Source organism: Nyctereutes procyonoides, unplaced genomic scaffold (assembly GCF_905146905.1).
Source record: "Nyctereutes procyonoides isolate TBG_1078 unplaced genomic scaffold, NYPRO_anot_genome, whole genome shotgun sequence".
NCBI classification, from domain to species: domain Eukaryota; kingdom Metazoa; phylum Chordata; class Mammalia; order Carnivora; family Canidae; genus Nyctereutes; species Nyctereutes procyonoides.
In genome coordinates, this window is record NW_026575043.1 from 57,724,008 (window position 1) to 57,737,225 (window position 13,218).

General features: G+C 52.6%; 1 protein-coding gene across 14 annotated transcripts in view; it reads right to left on the reverse strand.

The window, feature by feature from the left end:
• Positions 1-13,021, reverse strand: part of PITPNM2 (phosphatidylinositol transfer protein membrane associated 2) — a 139,117-nt gene extending 126,096 nt beyond the window's left edge. For all 14 annotated transcript variants that reach the window (XR_008664027.1, XR_008664026.1, XM_055321972.1 and 11 more), the window contains exon 1: positions 12,930-13,021. The gene's annotated coding sequence lies outside the window, so the exon portion shown is untranslated. The remainder of the gene's footprint in view (positions 1-12,929) is intronic.
• Positions 13,022-13,218: the final 197 nt, after the last annotated feature.

The following is a 13,218-nucleotide window of genomic DNA, read 5'->3' on the forward strand; positions in this document are numbered from 1 at the left end:
CACACATACTCATACCACTCGAACCTCATCATAGACTCCAAGTTTGTCCCAGTCGATTATGTCACCAGATCCAAAGAAGGGACATCCCAACCTGCCAGGTGAGGAAATGGCAGCCCAAGGGGAGGGAAAAATCCCACCCAGGGTCACACCACACAGCATAAATGGAGCCCCTGGTGTCCCAGTGCCATCCAGCCAAAGCACAAGATAGCTGTGGACACTGGCCTCCACGCAGGGTGGGTCCCACAGCTAGCCCTTCCTCATCATAAGCAAGCATCTGTCTCTGTCTCTCACACACAGACTGAGGTATCAACCAAGAAGCCAAGGCAGCCCAGGGAATCAAGCCCCAAGAAGGAAACAGGACCCTCTTTCTTTGCTGGCAGAAGAAGCGTGGAGCTTCGTGGGCCCCAGCCTGGTATCTCCATAGTGATAGAACCACAGAGGCTGTGAGGCTAAAAATAAAACCTCTACCTCCTGAAACCCCCCATCTGTTCAGCTCCAGCTGTGTGTGTGTGTGTGGGGGGGGGTGTTGCCAAACCTTAGTGACACTGGGTGGCCAACATCTAAGCAGCAAAGAAAAGCCCCCCCAAGCCGTGAAAACAGGGAAACAGCCCACCCAGGTCACTGGTACCATAAATTACCATCCATGACACTGCCCTGCAAGAGCCAGTGAACACTGTCCCCCACAGGGTCCCAGACAAATGGGCTCTGTGTGGGTAAGTGCCAGCAAGCAAAGAGGACCCTGCCCTCTGGGCACGAATGTTCCAGCATGAACAAGTACTCTTTCATGCCAGGCCTTGGGAGGCTCCACGTAAGCCTTGGAAATATGAAGTGTTTCTTCTCCAAGTGCGCCTTGCAACAAGTTTGCCCACTGGAAAAAAAAAAGTTTACATAATGCTTAGATTCCCAAGTGGGCTCTCAAAAGCCTACCTAGCTCCCCAATGGGTCCATGATATGGTAAACTATCTAAAGTAGCAGTGCAGCCTAGAATTTCAGGGCCAGAATGCCCTATCAACTAACTACATGTCCTTGGGCAAGTCACTCTTCCCCTCTGGGCCTGTTTTCTCACCTATACTGTGGGGTTAACTGCAGGAGGACGGTAGGGGAGATGCCTTGAGAACTCAGCCACTTGGGCACCCGGCAGGTGGTCATTCTGTTGGCAGGCTAGCCCGATACCCTAACCACTGAACTTCCTCCCACTAGCCACTAGCCGGCAGTTTGCACGAGCAGAAACCCCCTCGCTCTCAATCTGCATGAACTTCCACAGTTCAACCCTCTGCCTCAGTTTATATTCCAAGTCATCTGCAACATGGACCACAACTTATGATTCCTAGTACGATCTTAACTATATTACAGCTAATCTTAAAAGTCCTTAGCTTTCTCAAATAAAGCACCATGAATGCCAGCCCTCATTAGCCATCCAGTCCTAGGTTAATAATTAAGCACCTTTAATTGGCGGATATGGAAATATATGGCACAGCTTCCGAGGCACCACTGCACACGAAGCTAGCCCTAGGATGGTAATGGATTTCTTAAATCAGCTCATAAAGCTAATTCACATCGAAAGTTAATTAGCCTAATGAAGGCAAGTGTGACTTCGTGAATTCCAGACTGACTTTCTGCTCTGACTCAGCCACCCCAGGAGGCTGCCAATGTCATCCCCTTGGCTCTGACTTCCTGGAACACTGAAGGAGGGGCCCAGGGGACAGTGCTTCGGGAGGCCATGTGTCTCCTACTGCTAATAATCATCAGGCATCAGCAAGTGCTCTGAAGGCTGCCAAGAGGCAGGACACACGGCCATCACCTTCTCCTGGGGCTGGCTCTGAAACCTCTCTGCAAGGGAGAGAAACTTCCAGCAAGTGGAAGTCACAGATAAGCCCAGGTGGACAGAAGGCCAGGCACCACTAGGCCTCATGTCATCACGGTGCAGGGCAACTGGGAGTCCACCAACCACCCCCACACACGGCATCCCTAGAAGGGAGCATCTCTCTCTACCCCGCTGGATGGATACAGAAACCAAGACCCAGAAAAGTGCAACTGGCACAGGCCACACCCCTTGGAAATGGTACAATTCCTGCCTATTAGCTCAGCCATCTCTCACTGTCCCCATCCAGAGCCAGCATCTCACTGGCCCAGAAACAACCCAAGTGTCCCATCAATAGATGAATGGATAAGCAAAATATGACCTATCCATACACTGGAATATGGTTCAGTCATTTAAAAAAAATGCACTTCTGCACCTTGAGGGCATTCTATTCAGTGGAATAAACTGGTCACAGAAGGACAAATACAGTATGACTCTACTTACACAAGGGACCCAGAGGAGTCACACTTCATTGCAATGAGAGTGGAAGGGTGACCACAGGGGTTGGGGGAGGGGGAGAGAGCACTGGTACTTCATGAGGACAGGTGAGAATGTTCTGGAGGAGGATGGTGGTGGTGGCTGCACACCTGTGTGAACATGCTTACCGCCACCAACCTGTACGCTCAAAAATGGCTAAGGTGGTAAATTTGATGTTATGTGTATGTTACCTCACACAGAAAAGGGGATGAAACATGGACCTCTCCCTGCTTCAGTGTGGATGAACCTTAAAAACATTGTTTATGTGGAAGAGGCCGGAAATAAAAGGTCACACATTGTATGACTCCCTCTATATGGGACACACAGAATAGGAAAATCCAAAGACAGAATGTAGATGAGTAGTGACCAGGCATGGGGCAGGGGGCGGGGTGGGGGGTGTGGTGGGGGGAAGAGGTGGTGATGTGAGTGTGACTGCTAATGGGTGTTTCCTTCCGGGGGGATGAGAATATTCTGGAAGTAGCCAGAGGTGGTGCTCGCACAGCACTGTGAAGGTACTCTATGATACTCAATTGTACACTTCAAAAATGGTTAATTTTATGTTTTGTGAATTCCACTTCAATCTATAGGAAGGAAAGGACATCCAGCGGCCCTCCCTGCCTGTTCCCCCACCCCATCCCATGTGCCACATAGGCTGGAACCTCCATTTTCCCTCTGCAACCGGCCCTGAACATAGCTAGAGGCTGGGAATCCTTCTGGGTTATTCCAAACATCAGTCAGGAACAAGCAAGCAAGCAGCCACCGAGGCAGGCAGACTCCTAGGTGAGGCCACCTTCCCATTTCCATGCACTCGGAGATTTCATGAGGCCCCTTCCCAGGTCCACAACCAGGCGAGACACTCCAAGGAAGACCCCCCCACACACACACACATAAAAAAGAGAGATAACTCGGCCTCTGCCCTTGGGAGCCCCACCTGTGGCTGGGTCATCTGGGCCCAGGAGCCGCCCCAAGGTGACAACTGTCCAGGAAGTGGCTTACATAATAGTGTGAGGAGCTGGAGGGATGCATCTCTGTCTGGACCCAGGACCCAAATCCCCCACTCCGGACACATGCCTCTAGGCCGTCTGGGAAAAGCAAACCCTGGAGCACTTGCTGAAGGGACCCTGAGCTAAGCCAGAGGCTCCATATAGGCCCACCTGCACCATGTGCTCCTCGTGGCCTGGGGCCACAGGCCTTGGGCTCTCCTGCTTCGAGGAGCCTCGATAAACTAGGATAAACTAGGAAGTCAGGCAACCGTGGTGCAGGTGGGAGACACAAAGCCTGTTAACCCCCTCCTCTTCCACTGCCTTCCTGCTGAGCTCCTAACAGGGCCACTCTGGGTCCTAGCTCTTGCTCTAATGAGCCTCAGAGTGAGGACAGAGCAAAAGTGGGACAGGAGGAGGGGACAGACACAGACCAAGCTGACCCAGTCCCCGATAAGAACCCAGGGTGGGTGGTAAGCGGGACCTCCCCCCCCCTTCTAGACAAGCTCACTCTGAACTGAACTGTGCCCTTTAAAACACTGCCTGCCCACCCCTACAGGCAGGGGTTGACTGGACCCTATTTGCTGCTGGTAGGAAAACCGCTCTCATTTTAGGGGGATAGACAGAGGCAGGAGACACAGCCAGTGGCCCTGGGCCCCACTTTGTGCCTCTAATCGTGAGCATCCTGGGTACACAGCTGGCAGACTTGACAACAGGACCTGAATCTGGCCCCAGAGTCACGTACACAGCCAACCCTGACCTCACAGCACGCAGCCCCGTCTTGGGAACTCTGCTCTCTAAGTTTGTGGAGCTCTTTGGCCTCTTTGGAAAGCAAAAGCTACAGAACAAACAGAAAAGGAATTCTGTTTTCCCCTCTGGGGAAAAAAAAAACCTAAAAGAATTAAAAAAAAAACACATACAAACTCAAACTGAGAAGTATCAGATGCTGTTCAGACTGAACCGGATCAGGAAATACTGATGCAACATAACACAGCACAGGTGTGTAAAAGCCATGACCGAACGTGAACATAACTGTGCAGAATCGGGATCGCGTGAGGTCAAGAGTGAACGTCCTCTGGGGCTGGCCCAAATCACGACCCCTGCAAGTTATGGTGTCGACCTGTGTGAAACAGGGCAGGTGAAAGCACTGGGTGCCAAATCACGACCCCTGCAAGCCCACGTTTCCTCACCTGTAAAATGGGCACAGCAGCATTTATTTGGGTTAAATGAAACACCTGGGGCAAAAAACTCTGTACCAAACGGTATTACAAAAAGGTGGACAATTGAGAAAGGGCCCTTCACCTCTGGACCTCTGGTCACTGCCTCTCCCAACATGGTCATCAGGCCCCAAATCACCACCAGCCACAGTGCCGCTGGGCCCTGGAGATTCGGAGACAAACAAGCCAAGGTCCCTCAGCCTGAGAAGCACCTGGGCCAGACCAGGTATTCACCCTGTGGCTTGGAGAGGAAAGAGCTGGCTTCTCCTTGGCACAGCAATCTTGGTATCTGAAGTCCATAATCAAGAGTCAACCTAGTTGGGCATGAGACGTGTGCCATCATTCGCCTAAATCCTCCAAACAGCCGTCCTTCAGCTACCAGGCCACCTGGACAAACCTGAGTGAACTGGATCGGGTGGCCCAGAATTTATAAGCCGGGCTTCGGGTTCACTGCTGTGCCCTCGAGTCTCAACTCTCCTCCATGCCCAATCCTGGGACCTCAAGGTTTCAGGGAAATGGAAAGTCATCCCTCCCTAAGGAAAGGTCAAACCCTTGGACTTGGTTTTTTCTAATGCTCCTTCTGGCTTGCGGGTCTCCTGTTCATAGGATTCTGAATTCCTTTCTTCCCCCCTGCTGGAAAGTCAGGCAGAACATTCCTCAGGAAGGAGACTTCCAGCCAGGGGGAACAAAGAGGTGAAAAGAAAAATAAGCGAGCGCTATACCCCAGGGTCCCCCAGCAGAGCAGGGCGGGCTGAGCTGGTCAGTGACGGCTCCTGAGAACTCACGATGCTACAGTGAATCCCCAAAGGCCTGGAACCAGAATAAAACCCGCGTTATCTATCGTGGTCCCGGACGGGAGCTCAGCTGCATACTAATGCAGGATCTGTTAAACGCCTCCCTTGCTACACTCCCCACAGCAACGGCACAGACGGCGCTGCATCCAGCTACCAATTAATGAGCTCCTTTCCACACTGGGTTAATACAAATCGTGCTCTGGACCAATTAAAGAAGCCACTTCAGAACTTTGCTTGGCTGTCTTGGAAAATGTCACACACACGGGAGGAAAAATGAGGTCTGTGGTGATGCACGTCCAATTGATGGCCAAACGAGTGAGCGTGCTTTCAGAACTCTTGAGGCTTTTGTTATTAATGGTGTTTTAGTGTTGGGTTCTTGAACACATCAAACAAATTTTCCTTTCAACTAGTAGTTACCGACTGCCATTGGGGAAGGCTGCAGGCCTCTCCCACCTCCCAGATGGTTCAACCACAATAAACGTTTGGCCTGTCAGATGCACAGCACTGGCAAACTAATTGAAATATGCTGCAACAAGCAAACCCAAAATAAATGGGAAGGGATCGACACGGTAGCTGCCGAATTGCCTCCATGTCTGGCCGTCCACGATGAACGCCCCCCACACCACCACCCCACCCCCGCCTTGGTGATATGGTTTCCAAAGGACTTAAATGCTTTTTTCCATTGTGATTACCCAAGAGGGAAAAATCATAATTGCAGAAAATGTTTGGGTTTTTTTACCCACCTCTCATGAAAACACAAGTGAAAAGTCAACTCTTAGAGTGCCAAGAAAAGCAACTGATGCACCCTCCAGTAAGACAGAGGAGGGGAAGGAGGACACAATCACTCAACTGGCCCTGACCGAGCCTTCAGACCTGGCAGGGAAGCAAGCCCCTGCCTCTTGGCCAACCCTGTGCCCATGGAAGCTGTTCTCCATGGAAAATGGGAACGGTCATCTTATTTCTACCTCGACACATTCCCACCCCCACACCTCCATTAAGATGGCTTTTCAAAGGACTACACGGAGACAGCTTGGGGACAGCTCACAGCACCCACGCTGCTGGCCCTCCCTCCACCGGCCTTACACAGGATCCTGGGGACCAATGAGCCCCCCCCACCCCTCCCCAGGAGGGGCCAGATTATTTTGTGGACCAAGGCAAGGTGAGCCCAGCAGGCTGCAGAGCCTGACTCAGTTCTGGCAGGGCAGCCTTGGGGAAAGAACTGGCAGCCTGCTTCATAGCGTAGCTGATGAGTCAGCCAGACCCTCCAGAGGCCTTGGGGGAAAGCCCCCCAGCTGCCAAAAGAGAAATTTCTGTCCATCACCGGGAACCTCCTCTGCAAGGGGAAACAGAGCCTTGGAGAGAAAACTGAGCAATAATCTGTATTACCTATGTTCCAGCTCTTAACGGGGCACACAAGGCAAAACATTTTTGGAAAGGTTCCCAGGAGCAAGCAGGCCAGGATTTAAGGCCACAGGGAGCCCCACAGTGGCCTGAAACGCCTCCCTAAGTGGATCATTCCTTTGAGATCTTTGGGCTACCTTTGACTCCTCTCAGCAAAGAGCAGTTAGAGGGACCTCCATGGGATGCTGACCCTTCCTTGTGTGTGCTGGGGAGGGGGCACAGGCATCTCCAGCCAGCAGGCTTGTGGAAAGGAGAGGTGAGTGCCCTTCTAGAAGCGGGCACAGGGGAGCCAAAGGATGGGGACCTATGCCGAAACTCTTCCTTTCTCTGGCACTCTGGTACCCAGCAAATACCAGAATCTGCAGCCACAGCCTCCATTCCCCACCTAGGTACTGAGCACCACTGAGGTGCCCTGTGCTAGATAGATGCTGGGGACACCACAGGAATAGACCCGATGACACAGATAGCAGACAAGGTCTCTGCACTGGAGAAGACAGGAGGGGAAAAGAATCTGACCGCAAGGCGGGCCACAGATAAGGAGAAAGAGCCCTGCTGGGGGCCAGCCAGGGGTGGGTGCAAATCCTGGCCCTGCTCAGTAGCCTCTGCGAGCTCGAGCTGGTTATTACACTTCTCTGACCCCATCTCTTCTGTACAATTCGGGCAACAGTCCGTCATTATCTCTGAGGAATGCTGCGGCATTCAAGTTGAAACAAGTCATTGTGGAAGTGCTTTGCACATACAAGTCGGTCCTCATTATTCATGGACTCCATATTTGCAAATTCCTTACTCACTAAAATCAATGCCAACATGTGCAGGGCAGTGAAAAATTTTGAGTCATCCTGTGTGTATGATCCCAGCTAAGGTTGAACAAGCTGACACCGCCTTTTTCTTTCAGCTCTCAGACCGTAAACTAACGTCCTTTTGGGGTTCTGTTTGGTGCCACGCTTTTCATATTTCTCTGCTTTTTGTTGGCGATTTCACCCTTTGAAGTGGCCGAAGCACCATCCCCTATTTCTACCAGGGATGTGTGCCTTGCAGAGGAAATACCTGTGTTCGATAAGCTTCCTTCAGGGGTGAGTGATATACTACTACTGCTGTTGGCTGACTTCAATGTTAATGCATAACAGTATCTATTAAATAAAGCATCTTAAATAGAAACATAAGACAAGGTTACGTAGTATTGATCGACTGGGAACAAATGTGTGAGCAGAGGCTAGCAGGAACCTAACCCTGTACTTCCCCTAGGACAGTGGTTTTGTGCTCCCTAATATAGTCATTGTGGTACCTTATAGCTGGGTGCACACGTGCCCTATGATACATTATAACTGGAAGTCTTCTGCTCTGCAGGACTAGCATTCCCACGGCTGTAGGTAGGCATGTCCACACCCCACCTATCACAGGGCTCTGAGATAGGATCAGTCTCTGGGGTCCCAGAGTCCCACTGCAGTTTCGGTGACTCTCTGCTTCCCCCCGCACCCTGACTCCCGACCACATTCCCACCACGGGAAAGCTTTGTGAAGGCTAAGGGACTTCCAGTCAGGAGAGGATGGGAAACTGCTTTTTCCGTGCTTTCCTCCAAGGCTATGGCTTGGGATTTTGATTTGTCTGTTAACAGAACCCTGCCTGTTGGTTAATTTTCTTCCCGTCCTCTGGCAAGGGCAGTTGTTAATATGAGTAATGAAAGCAAATGCCAGCTCTCCTCTCCAACAGTGCTCTCTATGTCTTTGGCCATAAAGCTTGAGCCTGGCTTTGTCATGGTGTTTGCTGGGCTGGGTGTGAGGGAGTCGGTACCCTTATAACCATTTTATGGGAGGAAAAGGCCAAGGTGCAAGCCTGCTGCCATCATCCTTGGTGTCAGGAGAGAGCACTGGGCTGGTAATCAGTGACCTGGGTTCCAGGCTGAAAGAAGGGTCCTGGGCAAGTTGCTTCTCTTCTGCTAGCCTCAGCTTCTAATCCTCACGAGGGTGCAACCCTCCCAACTCCAGCCTTCTCAGTCACTGTCAGGGCTGGAGACAATGTGGAAAAGCATCACCAGCCATCCCACTTTACCCTCCAGACCAATCCTCTCCCTTCACATCAGAACTTTTCTGGCTCTTTACCAGAAAACACCTTTACAGGTGCTGTGGCCATCAAAACTCCACCCTTTCAAGGCCTTGTTCAAATACCACCTCTTCCAGGAAGTCAGCCCTGAATGACTTACCCAGAAAAGGCATCTCCTCCTCTGAACTATGCCTACCATTTAATTTTTTTTTTTTTTGCGGGGGGACACCTGGGTGGCTCAGTGGTTGAGCGTCTGTCTCCCTTTGGCTCAGGGCGTGATCCCAGAGTCCTGGGATCGAGTCCCACATCAAGCTCCCTGCATGGAGCCTGCTTCTGTCTCTGCCTATGTCTCTGCCTCTCTCTCTCTCTCTGTGTGTCTCTCATGAATAAATAAATAAATAAAACCTTTTTTTTTTAAAGTAAATACAATTTTTTAAAAGATTTTATTTTTAAGTAATCTCTACACCCAACATGGTGCTCAAACCTATGACTGCGAGATTGAATCGCATGCCACACTGACTGAGCCAGCCAGGTACCCCGTGCCTGCCCATTTAAGTGACACACACACAACTTGTGTTGTGGGGCACCTCTCCCTAAACACACCAGGCGCTGGCCTAAGTTTTAGGTCAGTTACTTATTGTATTTAACTCATTTATCTGTCCTGTTTTCCAGAAACCTTTTGTGATGAGTTATAAAGAATACAGACAGAGGGGCGTCTGGATGGCTCAGTTGGTTAAGTGTCCAACTCTTGGTGTCGGCTCAGGTCATGATCTCAGGGTGGTAAGATGGAACCCTGAGCCAGGCTCTGTGCCTAGGATTCTCTCCCTCTCCTTCTGCTCGTCCCCCCTCCCACCTGTGCTCATGCTCTAATACAAAATACATAAATAAAATCTTTAAAAAATATATAGATTTGGCAGCCCTGGTGGCTCAGTGGTTTAGTGCCGCCTTCAGTCCAGGGCCTGATCCTGGAGACCTGGGGTCAAGTCCCACGTCGGGCTTCCTGCATGGAGCCTGCTTCTCCTTCTGCCTGTCTCTCTCTCTCTCTCTCTCTCTCGTTCTCGCTCTGTGTCTCTCATGAATAAATAAATAAAATCTTTAAAAATATATATATATATATATATATATATTTACACACAGAGACAATGAAAATAGGAATAAATATGCTGGGGATCCCTGGGTGGCTCAGCGGTTTGGCGCCTGCCTTTGGCTCAGGGCGCGATCCTGGAGTCCTGGGATCAAGTCCTGCGTCAGGCTCCCAGCATGGAGCCTGCTTCTCCCTCTGCCTGTGTCTCTGCCTCTCTCTCTCTCTCTGTGTCTATCATGAACAAATAAATAAATAAATCTTAAAAAAAAAAGGAATAAATATGCTAACCATGAGGCTGGCTCAGTGAATATAGTTACTAGATGGAATACTACATTGTGCACCAAGCACCCTGGAAGCCAAGAAGAAAAAGTAACCATGATCCCTCAGAAAGACAGTGTGGGAGGGAAGGGGAGAATCGGGCAGAAATGGGTACATTTCTTTCTCTGAGAAAATGGGGGAAGAATACTACCTAACCTGCAGGGCGCGTGAGGCAGCCCTGTGCACACGTTGCGTGTGCAGAGTATACACACAATGCATGTCTTCCTTCCCCACCTTCTGTCTCATTGTCAAAAGAGTAGCAACCTAGTTTCCTGCACGGGAGGCAAAGTTTGCCTGGCCCTAAATTCGAAGAGAAATTTTTCCTGTAAGACTATCCGAAGCCTTGAGCAGAGGGTGCAATGCCCCTGTTACAGTTTTTAGAGCAAAACAGACGTGGCTTTGCCATGGCTCCATTTAATAACACCCCCGGGGACCCAGCAAAAGCTTAATAAAGATCAATGGAGCGAGCTCCAGACGCAATGCCCAGACCGCTTAGCTGCATCCGTGTCCAGAGGCAGGGGATCCTGTTAAGCTGGTTTCAGAGTGGCTGTCTGCAAAGGCATTGATCTCACATAAGCAAGGCTGAGAAGTGGCGTGCAAGCCCATGACTGCTGACTCTGACCACCTCTCCCGCCCAGTGCTAAGACCTCAGGAGCGAAAGCCTGGGAGCCCTTCTGCTGCAGAGCACATGGCCTGTGGCAGCTCTTTCAAAAGCAGCAAAGCAATCATCTTGAAGGACCAGACGTTTCCTCTTCTAATCTCTACAAATGAGTGCACATTCTCCATGACTGGCTCTTCTCAGAGATCAAATGGGAAAGACTTAACTGGATGGGATGGTTAGGAGATCTGCTTGGTTTTTAAAACTGGCCTCAGAGGGCAGCCTGGGGGGGCTCAGCGGTTTGGCGCCGCCTTCAGCCCGGGGCGTGATCCTGGAGAACCGGGATTGAGTCCCACATCGGGCTCCCTGCATGCAGCCTGCTTCTCCCTCAGCCTGTGTCTCTGCCTGTCTCTGTGTGTCTCTCATGAATAAATAAAATCTTGAAGAAGAAAGAAAGAAAGAAAGAAAGAAAGAAGAAAGAAAGAAAGAAAGAAAGAAAGAAGGAAGGAAGGAAGAAGAAGGAAGGAAGAAGAAAGAAAGAAAGAAAGAAAGAAAGAAAGAAAGAAAGAAAGAAAAAAGAAAGAAAGTTGATAAGAGACAGCAGAGGAGGCCTGGCCCAGATCCAGAGGGGCCTATATGTCCAGAGAAATTTTCTTTCAGATTCCATAAGGACCAATCAAGACCAAGAGAAACCAAGTGTCTTAGTGAAGCTCACACAGACACTGTAGGACTGCCAGGCTGGAACCTTGACCCGCGTGGCCCTATTCTCTACCCTACAGCTTCCCCGCACATGGGGAGTCTCGGGAGGCCAGAGAGAAGGCCCATTCCACACTCACCACCCAGAGAACAGCAGAGCATGTACTGTCCTAGTCATTTGGCAAGTCACTCCCTACAAGAAAAACAGCCGTACCTAATTCATAGTGTTTCTTCTGCAAAGGGACAGGGATGGGGATTCTCATCAGGGCACGCAGTTTCTCAAGAGCAGAAAAATAACATAACTGCAAACGTCCAGGGGCCAGATGAGCAGAGGTCCCGGTGGCAAGCTGGGGAGGGGGCTTCTGCTCCATCTGGATGCTGCAGACTATTCAGAGGGTGCCTGAGCCAGGGCAGCGGACTGGGGCTGAATCAAAATCCATGCCTCTCCTCCCTCCAGGAGCTCACAAGCCAGCAGAGAAGATAAGCCAGGCACAAAAAAGTAACTTTAACATAAGGCAGACGGTGGTAAGAGTCACACAAGAAACATAAAGTGCAGTGACACTTCAGAGCAGAGACAGTCATGCTGGGGGCCTGGCTGCCAGTTCAGGTCCAGATGAAGGAGAGGGCCCCGTCCTATGAGCTGCAGCGACTCCCAGGTGGGGCTCCAGGTGGGGCTCGGGTGAGAGCTGGTAGTGGACCAAGAAAGACACTCCAAGGAGGTCTCCTTTGAAGACTCCCGATTCTGGAGAGGGTGAGGTGGGCAAGCCTGAGACTTTGCACAGGTGCTCCCCCCCGCCCAGCCCTCTCTATTTGAGAGGTAGGGAGAGCAGAGTAGGGTGAGGAATCTTAAATTCCACATTCTCTACAGGGGCAGCAGGTCTGCTGAAAGGGGACAGAGCTAGAGGACTCGCCTTGAAATGACATTTGTCTAGCAAGCACACTGTTTACTCAGCATGTCGATTTGGGGTTCCTGGGGAGGAGGAAGGGCCCCCCCCCCCGTCCGTCAAACAGCCATCAGACCCGCCCGTGATGAGAAAGGGTGAGAGGTAGGGGGGAGGGGAAGGCTGGAGCTCGGAGACAGCGGGCACCTCAGGCGACGACAGGAAGGGGAGCCGCTCAGGACGGGGATGGGCCAGGTTTCCCTCCAGCCGGAGGCGTCCCTGGGGCACTTTCTCCCAAGTCGAGGTCTCCCCAGGGCCACACCCCGTGCTCAGGCCGCGGCCAGGGCCGCAGGGACGCCCGCCGGGCAGGCCCCGCGCGGCGCTCGCTCAGGCTCACCTGCCCCCGGCCCGCGGGGACACTTGTGTCGGGGGGGAGGGGAGGGCGGAGATGCGGGGACGTGCCTTGGGGGCCCGCGCGCCACGCCCTCCGCGCCCGCGCCCGCGCCCCCCACCCGCGCCCGGGGCTCCCCGCGCCCCCCACCCGCGCCCGGCTCCCTTCCGGCCCGCCGCGCTCGCACTCACCCGGCTCGCGGCCGCGGCTCCGTCCTCTTCGGCCGCGCCGGGCCGCCGCCGCCGCCTCACGCCGCCGGGGAGGCGCGGGCCCCGGGCGAGCGGCCGGGCCCCGGCGGGCATGCTCCCCGGCCGTCGGCGCGGGCGGCGGGCGCACGTGCCGGCCCCGCGGGGGTGGGGGGCGGGGGTGGGGGGGCGCGGGCGGGGGCCGGGCGGAGGGGGGGCGCGGGGAGCCCCGGGCGGGGGGGGGGCGCGGGGCCGGGCGCGCCCGCGGACCCGCTGGACAGCTCTACGCCGCGGC